Raw genomic sequence first — 11987 nt, 5'->3', positions numbered from 1 at the left:
TTTTCAACACAAACGACTAGGTCAAGGAGAACCTTGATTGAGGTATTTCAAGTCCTAAATGAACACAACCTCCAACATACACTGATGTATCCTGCAAAACTCTCTTTCAAAATGGATGGAGAAATAAGATACTTCCATGACAAAGAATGCCTGAGAAACTACATGAATACCAAACCAGCACTACAAGGAATTCTAAACAATATCCTAGAAAAAGACAATGAAGGTAACAACACCATGAGGCCCAACAGAGCAAATCAAATAGCCAAGGTCAGAAACTGAAAGGAGAAGGGGGAAAAGTAAAAAGAGTAAAATAAAAGGCCAATAACATGACAAGAATAAGTCAGTACATATCAGTTATAACCATCAATGTCAATGGCTTCAACTCAACAATCAAGAGAAACAGACTGGCAGAATGGATTAAGAAGCAAAATCCAATAGTATGTTGTATAAAAGAAACACACCTACTGCAAAAAGAAGCCCATAGACTGAAAATGAAAGGATGGAAAACAATTCTCCATGCATCAGGAGCCCAGAAAAAAGCAGGGGTAGCAATCTTATTCTCAGACAAAGTAAATTTCAAACCAAAACTGATTAAGAGAGACAAAGAAGGCCACTACATCCTTGTAAAGGGAACAATTCAGGAGGAAGAGATGACAATCATGATCATATATGCACCAAATATTAGTGACCCGAACTATATAAAAGAAATATTAAGAAACATGAAAAACCAAATAAGCATGAATACAATTGTAGTGGGGGATTTAAATACTCCATTATCACAAATAGGCAGATCATCTAGGCACAAAATAAACAATGAAATACTAGAACTGAACCAAGATTTTGAATGCATGGACTTATTAGATGTCTATAGAGTGTTGCACACCACAAAATCAGAATATACATTCTTTTTGGCTGCTCATGGGTCATTCTCCAAGATAGATCATGTACTAGCTCACAGACAGGTTGAATAAATGTAAAAGAATCAAAGTTATTCCCTGTATATTATCAGATCATAGTGCAATCAAGCTGGAGATCAATAGCACAAGAAACCGCAGGGACTTCACAAACACATGGAAATTGAACAACACTCTCCTGAACAATCAATGCATCACAGAGGAAATTAAAGAAGAAATCAAACAGTTTTTACAAATAAATGAAAATTCCAATACAACATACAGGAATCTATGGGGCACAATGAAAGCAGTTCTATGTGGAAAATTCATAGAACTGAATGCCCACGCTAGGAAAACAGAGTAAGCTCAAATAAACAACCTAATGATGAATCTTAGACTTGTAGAAAAACAAGAGCAAGAAAACCCTAAAGCTCGACTAAGAGAGCAAATTATAAAGAAAAGAGCAGAAATCAATGCAATGGAAACTAAGAAAACAATACAAAAATAAATGAATTGAAATTTGGTTTTTTGAAAGAATAAATAAAATTGGTAAACCCTTAGCTAACCTTATCAAGAAAAGGAAAGAAAAGACTCAGATCCATGCAATTAGGAATGAAAAAGGTGAAGCCACAACAGATCCAACAGAATTCCAGAGGATAATCAATACCTACTTTGAGAACCTGTACTCTAACAAAATGGAAAACCAGAAGAAATAGACAGATTTCTAGATACTTATTAATTACCAAAGTTGAACAAAGAAGAAAAAAACATTTTAAACACCCCAATTACAGTCAGTGAAATTGAAAATGTAATTAAAAAATTACCAACAATGAAAGCCCAGGTCCTGATGGATTCACTGCTGAATTTTACAAGACATTTAGAGAAGAACTACTGCCATTACTCTTCAAACTTTTCAATGAAATTGAAAGGGAAGCTATACTTACAAATTCATTCCTGGAAGCAAGTATCACTTTGATTCCCAAACCAGGGAAAGATGCAACTAAAAAGGAGAACTACAGACCAATCTCCTTAATGAATACAGATGCAAAAATCCTTAATAAGATACTAGCAAAAGGAATACAGAGGATCATCAAGAAGATCATCCATCCTGACCAAGTCGGATTTATTCCAGGGATGCAAGGATGTTTCAGTGTAAGTAAGTCGATAAATGAAATCCACTATATTAACAGAGTCAAGGATAAAAATCATGTGATCCTCTCATAGATGCAGAAAAATTCAACACCCATTCATGATAAAAACTCTGTAAAAAATTGGAATAGGTGGTCTATATCTCAATTTAATAAAGGCTATCTATGAAAGCCCAACAGCCAACATCATATTAAATGTCCAAAAACTGAAAACCTTCACGTTAAAATCCAGAACAAGACAAGGATGCCCACTGTCACCACTCCTCTTAGATATAGTTTTGGAAACATTAGCCATAGCAATTAGACAAGAGAAAGAAATTAAAGCAATAAAGATAGGAAAGGAAGAAGTTAAACTGTCATTATTTGTTGATGATATGATACTCTACATTGAAGACTCAAAAAACTCAACCAAAAGACTTCTAGACTTAATTGACACTTTTAGCAGAGTAGCAGGATACAAAAATCAATAGCCTTCTTGCACACAAATAACAGACGCACTGAGAGAGAAATTAGGGAAACAATTCCTTTCACAATAGCATCCAAAAAAAATGAAGTATCTAGGAATCAACCTAACAAAAAGAAGCAAAAGACCTCTACACTAAAAACTACAGCACTCTAAAAAAAGAGATTGAAGAGGATATAAGAAAATGGAAAGATATCCCCTACTCCTGGGTAGGAAGAATTAACATAGTGAAAATGGCCATACTACCAAAACTTCTATATACATTCAAAGCATTGCCAATTGAAATTCCAACATTGGATTTCACAGAACTATCTTAAAAAATTCAAAAATTCATTTGGAACCATAAGAAACCTAGAATAGCAAAAGCCATTTTAGGCAACAGACACATGGCAGAGGCTATAACAATTCCCAATTTGAAACTATGCTACAAAGCCACTGTGATAAAAACAGCATAGAACTGGCAAAGAAACAGACCTAAGGATCAGTGGAACAAATTGGAAGACACAAAAACAACTCCAGATGTACTCAGCTACCTCATCTTTGCCAAAGGAGCTGACTGTCCCTACTGGAGGCAAGATAGCCTCTTTAATAAATGTTGTAGGAAAAACTGGATCTCAACCTACCAAAGATTAAAACTAGACCCTTATCTTTCACCATGCACTAAAGTAAAATCCAAGTGGATTAAAGATCTCAATATTAAAACAGAAACACTAAACTTGCTGGAAGATAAGTTATGCAGAACTCTGGAAGACATTGTCATAGGAAAAGACTATGAACAAATCCTCAGTAGCATGGGAACTAGCAGAAAGAATCAACAACTGGGATCACGTCTTATTGAAAAGCTTCCACACTGCAAAAGAAAGCATCAGCAGAACTAAGAGACAACCTACAATGTGGGAAAAATTTTTACCAGCTGCTCTTCAGAGAAAGAACTATTATCTAGAAATATAAAGAACTCTAAACAACCAGCCCCCCCCAAATATAAAGACCCAATTCAAAAATAGGCATCTGAAATGAACAGACATTTCTCAGACAAAGAAGTAAAAGCAGCAAGTAAATATATGAAAAAATGTTCCACATCACTGGTCATTCAAGAGATTCAGATGAAAACAACACTGAGATTCCACCTCACCCCACAAAGAATGGCTGCTATCAAGAAATCAACCAATAATAAATGTTGGCAGGGTTGTGGGGAGAAAGTAACCCTTCTCCATTGTTGGTGGGAGTGCAGACTGGTGCTACCACTATGGAAATCAATATGGAGATACCTCAAAGAGCTGGGACTAGAGGTTCCATTTGACCCAGCCATCCCCCTGCTGCGTATCTTTTCAAAAGAATTATCATACCACAGTTATATATGCACATCAATGTATATAACAGCACAGTTTGTAATAGCTAAAACTTGGAAGCAGCCCATTTGCCCATCTGTTGGAAACTGGATAAAGAAGATGTGATTTTTCTATAAAATGGAAAACTACTCAGCCATAAACAATGAGAAATTAGATTCATTCATAGGAAATGGATACATTTTGAGGATACACTCCTAAGTGAAATAAATAAGTCACATGTGTAAATACCAAATAGTTTCTCTGGTGTGAAAATCTATAATAGTACATAAGATCCTCATGAGATAATTGACCATATGAAATATGAAGAAAACAGCTAAAGGTGTAGGGAAAGTAGGAAGGGTAGGGGAAAGGTAATAAGGGAAAAGAAAAAATATGACAAAATGAAAAAATGGAAATAAAGTGTTTGCAAATGGGCAGGAGAGGAGGGGGTGAAGGGATGCCATGGATAAGGGGGAAAAAATGAGAACCAAGACCTGTCATGTAAAGGTACAAGATCCCAGTAATGAATGTAATTGTACTGTATACACCTAAAATGTACCAATAAACTCAATAAAAGAAAAAAAATAAAATCAAGTAGTTTTCCTTTTCCCTTATTAGCTGAGAGATGGTGATGTGAAATCTATTTTTAATTTAATAAAAATCCATACATAATGATCATATTCATTATAGGTTTTTATTTTTTCTTCTTTGACTCTGGTGATGTTCATGAGACCAATGAGAAGATGCTGTTTTCTTTTCTTTTCTTTCTTTTTTTTTTTTTTTTCCTGGTACCAGAGATTGAACTCAGGTCCTTGTGCTTGCAAGGCAGGGGGTGGAACCACTGAGCTAAATCCCTGGCCCAGAAAATGCTGTTTGCAATCCTTCATTTGCAAGTGGCCACAACCATTCAAAAGACACTATTTCTTATCCTTAATTTACCTGTCATAGGAAGCCAGGTGAGTTTCTTGATAGGTTGTTTTTTGCACGTCTTGATTCCAAGTGTTTGATAGGATGACTTTTGAAATGCTTCATATGCATGAATGAGAAATAACCTGGGAAATGTGGATACCAAAGACCCCTTTCTCTTACCTCTGGCTGCTGTGAGCCTCTATACCATCTGCTCTTACTCTGCAGCTTTACTTCTTTTTCACCTTCAGCAAATATACACTTTCACTGTCTTTGCTGCATGCCTTGTTCAATTTTTTTTTAGGGATTCCAAGAACCTAGAAAGAAAGCCCACAGGAATGTGTGAGCCTCTTCTGCCCCTGTCCCCCAGGATCAGCATCGTCTGGGTTCCCACGTACAGGCTCTGGCCCCATCACCCAGCAAGTTCAAGGCAATAGTGTCTTCAGGGAGGAAACTTGTACTTCTGCAGGGCTCTTCTGTCCTAGCTCTCGGAGCCCTGCATCTCTTATTGGAGGGGTGGGGACGAGCAGTGTTTGCCAGGTTTATATTTGCCCCATCAATGGACTGATCAGACAATTGGTGGTTATGGAAATTACTGTTTATTTTAAAGCAGAAATAAGAAAAAGAAAAAGGAGAAGAAGCACCAAAGGAGTGTGCTGGGAGAAAAGAGTGCTTTGAAAGAAACAGAAGATTTGTCTTGCAAGCAGAACAAACCACTACAAAGAACAAGAAGGCAGTGGCTTATCATAGAGAATTTAAAGAAGAATTAAGACATATTATGTAAAGGTACAAATTCCCTAAGATTAAACACATTTTTGTTAATGAAGTAAGAGCTACAGACATACTATCCACAAAACTGTACTGTTACTCACCTACTATTTTTAAAGAACTGAGTTTTAGCATTTATTATAATGTATCTACAGAAAGCAAAAGAACTTCCTCTTAAAACACAATTAATGATTTTATAATGTATTTTTCTTATTTGTAAGAAGGCAGTGAAAAAGCTTGTTCACATTTCTATGGAAATGACCAAAGCTCAAGTTGTACAACGTACCTTCAAATTCAGAAAATAAGGAAATGTCTTAGTCCATTTGTGCTGGTAAGACCAGATATCTGAGCAATTTATATTTTTAATAAACAGAATGTATTTCTCACAGCTCTAGAAGCTGGGAAATCCAATCAAAGTAATGGTGGGACTGGTGTCTGGGCAAGAGTTCACCGAAAAGAAAGCTTTTCTCCCTTGATTAACCTGCCCCCCTTAGTGTATATACAGTTCAATCAAAATATACTTTTGAACTCTTTTTAATCTATGTTTTGGATTCACTGAATCTATTTTACTCATTTAGGTTTAAATTTTACCTTTGTTTTGTTTTGAATACAAGGGTAATTACTTAAGAGTATAAAATCAGGCAACATACACTGCCTTGTTTGAAACAAGAAACAAGCCCAACATGCTGGTGCTTGCAATAGAAAGAATGATGTTTCTCTCACCATGTGGAGTCAGAGTCAGGCTGAGACTTGTGGTGAAGGAGTAGCTCATTCAGTGCACATCCCTCTGGAGGGAAGGAGAATGCTGTGGGCCATAGCAGGTTCTTATATCTCTAGTTCACATGGGACATGCCAAATGCATCCCCATTTCACTGGATGAGCAAATCAAATCCTTAAATCTGATAACAGAGAAGCAAAGTGTTATCTCATTGGAGGAAGCATCTAGAGGGACCCACATTGTTTTGTGTGTGTGTGTGTTCCTGTGTGTGTGTTCCTGTGTGTTTCTTTGCTTTGTTTTGTTACACAATAGCTACTATCTTATGCTTAAATTTTCATTTAGCTTAAGGATATCTTTTTAAATTCATGAGATTTTTTCATTCTCAATTTTTAATGATACTCTTACCTTCAAAATTGACTAATATGATTGTTTATATTTTTTGAGTTAATTTTTCTAATTGTTTGCATTGTTACTGCCTTATAATAAGAAGATCTATTGGTAGCTAAAATAGACTCATCAGAGAACATTTATGTCATAGTTTAATTAATTCACTTTATGACCTACATTAATGAAGGTGGGGGAATAGGGTAGAATACTTCTTACTTTCTCCTGGGCTTTCCTTTCTCCTCAACACCACCCTCAAAGTTCTTCCATTGCCATATGTCCAAATTATGGCTGAATTTCTTACATATTTTCAGTGTGTTAGATTTCACCATTTTAAGTTCTTTTGGCTATATAGGATTTGTCCGTTTATACTGATGGGTATTATGGTTTAGATGTGGTTCATGTGTCCCCAAAAGTCTGTGAGTTAAAGGCCTCTGAGTGGTGCTGTTGGGAAGAGGCAGCACCTTTAAGAGGTGGGCTTACAGGGAAATCTTAGGTCACTGAGGGCTAAGATAGTTCTTACTCTAAGAAGGCTGTGAAAAACGGAATAAGCCTGACCCCCTTCACTCTGTCTGCTTTCTGGTTCAGGATGTAGTTTTCTTGTTCCACCACTGCTTTCCAGTCCTTACCACAAAACCTGCACCAGGCCATCTGGACTTTAAACTTCTGAAACTGTGAGTTGAATAACCGTCTTTTTCTTTGTGAGTAACCTGTGTCAGCTATTTCATTATAGTGACATACAGCTGATAGATGGATGCAGAATGGTCACTTCAGCAGTACACTGGAAATGAGAGGGAGACAAGAAATACAAGCTTTATTTCTAGTCTTATCATTATCTTAGAGAAGAAATGAAGCAAGTACTTAATCCAGAAGCTAAAAAACTTTCTTAAGGTAAAGCAAAGTGGGAAAAACATAATTGATACATATAGTGATGAGGTTTTTTTTTTTTTCCTTTTAAGAGACCAATAAAATCAATCAGGTGCATAAAGAAAAAAAGAAAAGAGAAAATACTACTTTTTAAAAAATAAAATATATGTGAAAAATTGTAATTCTATGCTGTTAAAAATGTTTAATAATATTTAAATGGTACAAGACATTTCAATTTATTTTACTAGACTAGCACAACCTTGATAATAAAATTTGACAAAGAGAGCACTAAGAAATAACCTATAAACCAATCTTTCCACTCAATATAAAGGACACATGAAATTATTCCAATAATAGGCTTGGGAGTTAAATAGAACTATACATAAATTATTTCCCTACTGTGAAGAAATACTTTGTGACCCAGATATTTACCTATTCTAAATCCTTTTTCTAAAGTGATATAATACTTACCCTAAGAATAATCATAAGAATTAAAAACGAAGCAAAGATGAGGCAAAAGGACTGCTATGAGTTCAAGGCTAGCATGGGATACATAGTGAGTTCAGGGCCAGCTTGAAGTACAGAGTGATATTCTGCCTCAGAGAAATGCATATGAATTCAAAACATTGTATAAATTCCACTTATGTTCCATAATCTTTGCTGACGTATGAGGAGGAAGAGAATGGTGAAAATTCTGCAACACTAAAAAGGAAATTGTAGGAAATAGTCCTGAAGCATATTATAAAATGGAGTCAAAGAAGCCATTTTTATGATCATTGAACTGCACTGTCAACTTGATTTTTGGCATGGAAGCTCCCAGGGGATTAGTATGTCATCCTTCTGGGTGTTTCTGGTAGGCCATGAAGGTGCGTAAAGACTCCAAGGGGAGTCTATATCTGGTCCCTCCCTCCTTCTGGTCAGGTGCTATCCCCTTGCTCTGCTTTCCACCCACAATGGACTGAGCCACTTCCTACCACAGAACGTTCTACCATGGTCTTCCTGCTTTGATAAAGCTGACCATGGACTGAAACTGTGAGCCAAGTAAAACTTTCCTCTTTTAAGTCATGAGTGTCAGGTATTGTGTCCCAGTGACGGGAACACTAATACACATGTAGAGTTTATTCTAGAAGTACAAGGAGAACTTATCATTAGAAACATAGGAAAAAATAAGAACCAAGATGTGTCATGTAGAGGTACAAGATCCCAATCATGAATGCAACTGTATTGTTTATCTAAAATGGACCAATAAAAAAACAGAAACATATTTATTTAATTCATAATGTTATAGGTTGAAGAAAAGCATATATGAACATCCCACTAGATGTTTGGAAAGAACTTGGTAAATTTTGACATTCCTTCATAACTAGGAAAAAAAAACTGTTCTAGGAAGAATCCTACCTGAAAAATACTTATTTAATATGATAAAGAATATCTATCTGAAATCAATAGAAAATACTGTGTGGGACTTGTGATGTAGCTCAGTGCTAGAGTACATACATAGTATGAATGAGGCCCTAGGTTCAATCCCTGCCACCCACTCTCCTCAAAAACAAAAAGAAAATATCATCCATGTTTTGAAGCATTTACATTAAAGTTAGAAAGAAAAAAGTTTACATACTATAATTAGTTTTAATGTTCTAGACTCTACTTCTAGTTAATGTCACAAAGAAAAAAATGCAATAAAATGGAAAGGTCAGAATTATCATAGTTTGTAAATATGATTTCTTTCCTAGGAGAAACTAAAAATATCAGATTGAAACATATTAGAATAATTATGGATGTTCAGTAATAATGTCAAAGATTAGTAACAGTTATCAAAGTAAGAATTATTTTGCTAATAAACTGCAATGATTAAGAGGAAATTCCATTGATAATATATACCACTGTAAAATAAAAAATATGTAACATTAGTAATACTTATCTGAAGAAAACTGTAAAACTTAACTAAATTTTGTAGCACTATTGGATGCAAGTACACACCATTGCAAAGATTTCATTAACCCCTAAATTAATCTACGTATTTATCATAATTCTTACCAAAATTAAAATAAGGCTATCTCTTACTTTTTAAAAATATTGATTTGTGCTGGAATAACATTTGTTTGAAAATAGAGAAGAAATTTTCACAGAGAAGAATGAAGGATCACAGGTTCAAAAAATGCAGTAATTTAGCCCATGTTCTAATACTGCACACAACAATAACAGGACAGCAAATGACAGGTTAGATTTCTGAAACAGCCACATAAAATGGAATCTAGCATATGATTACAGCAATGCAAAGTGAATAGTGAATTATTTATCATATGGTTCTGGGGAAACTGGTTAAATTTGGACAAAATAAAATTCTGGTTGTACATCTTCCAGTTAATTCCAAAAGATTTCAAGATTCAAATAAAGAAAATAAAACTGGAAAGTAACTTGAGAAAAACTTAGAAATATATGTGTATAATAAGGGGATAAGATCGTTGTGAGCCTGACATCAAAAAGACAGCTAAGATTCAAACACAAAACTATGGTAATATTACAAATATATGTAAAAATAGTCTCCCTAATATATAACACTTATTAATATGTTATATTGAATTATTTATTCATAGTATATTAAAACTACTAAAATTGCTAACACAATATTCATAATACTTATTAAAGCAAAAAAAAAATTCCACAGAAATCCAGAAAACATAACAGGATTTCTTCAAAAGATAAATGTAAATACAGAAACACATCTAAATTAATCAGTAAGTTTAAAATATAATTTTAAAAGGTATACTTTTATTACTAAAAATTAGTAAAGATTAAAAATAACAATCATTACTATCAGCAGTACTCAAAACTGCCAAGTACTGGAGGGAGAGAAATTTAGCATAACCTATTCAAGGAGTGACTTGGTAATGAGTGATTAAAAGTATAAACATGAGGCTGCCTATCTTTTGACTTACTTATAGAAATCATATTAAGGGAACAATTTAACAAGTTCAGTAAGATTCATGTTCAAGATTTACTGTGAAATTTAGCAAGTATCAAAATGATATATCCAAACTAAATACTTATTAACAAAGAACTGGCTTTTTAAAAAATGCCATGACACCATGGAATACTAGCTTGCTTGCATTAAAAATAATGGTCATGTAGAGGTACAAGATCCCAACAATGAATGTAACTGTACTGTATCCCTAAAATGTACCAATAAACTCAATTAAAGCTGAAAAAATAATGGTAGAGAAACGTTTGTCAAAAATGTACTTGTTTTTTAAAAATGAATTTTTAATAAGCATGTATATATTACTTTTAGAAACATAAAAGTGGAATGTAACTATGTATTTGGTATAGGTATGGGGGAAATTTAGAACAGTAGATTCCCTCATTAGAGTTTAATTTTTTAATCATTGTGAGGACAAGATAGTCTATATTTATTAAAAGTCTTTAAAATGTCCATACTTAAAAAGATAATTACAATTCTAAAAATTGTCCTATGGAAACAATGAGACTTGAAAGTTGGCAAAAGAATAGATTTTAAGTAATCTGATGATAATATATATATATATATGTATATATATATATATATTCAGTAGTTTGTTTCTGTCATTCTACAATGTACACATATAGCAAAACATTACATTTTACACCTTACCTTGTTAATGATAAAAATTAACAAACAAAAATAAAATCACCAAAAAATAAATAAAAAAGACCTACAAGTGTTGACATCATTTGTCGTGTAAAACATTACCCTATTAAAAACAGCACAGGTGGATAATGAAAAGATGGAAATAAAATGGTTGTAGATGGGGAGGGGAGGAGGGGGTGAAGGGAGGGCAGGGACAAGGGGAAAAAATGAGAACCAAGACCTGTCATGCAAAGGTACAAGATCCCAATAATGAATGTAACTGTATTGTATGCCTAAAATGTATCAATAAACTCAATGAGGGAAAAAAAACCAGCACAGGTGTATTAGGCACTTGTTATATGCAGCCAGGACTGGTTCTGCTCTGTAAGAGGCCTGGACTGTCTCTGTAGTCTGTCCTTTTTAGAGGGAAGAGTCTGTCCTTCAGGTCATTAGTAGCTCCTAAGGGAAAAGAGGCTAGAGATCAGGTATGGTTCTGATATAGAAGATTACGGCAAGGGCAGGCTGGCTGAAAGAAAGGACATGACCTATCAATTACAGTGAGCCAGACCAGATGCTGGGAATGGGATGTATCTACGTAACCCAGTCCAGAACAGATGCCATCTATTGATCAGGCCAGGATGCATGAGCAAATTAACCTACAATGGACCAGATATGGAAGGATATAAGAGGCAGTAGTCATTGACTTAGCTGCAACAGCTGCAATCTTTCTGTTTTGCTATTCTCTTGTTTCTGCAGTGGCCTGTCCTGCTTATAAAGTGTATCTCTCTTCCTTTCTTTTCTTTGGTTCATTCTTTCTTTTTCTTAGTTTACTTCACCCTTTCCTTTTCTTCCTTTACTTTAAATCTTCCTTTACTTTGAATAAAACTTGTGTTTAACTGTTCCCC

This window comes from Fukomys damarensis, unplaced genomic scaffold, assembly GCF_012274545.1.
Source record: "Fukomys damarensis isolate Sample0158 unplaced genomic scaffold, DMR_v1.0_HiC HiC_scaffold_1, whole genome shotgun sequence".
Classification (NCBI taxonomy): domain Eukaryota; kingdom Metazoa; phylum Chordata; class Mammalia; order Rodentia; family Bathyergidae; genus Fukomys; species Fukomys damarensis.
Note: the sequence above shows the minus strand (reverse complement) of the source record.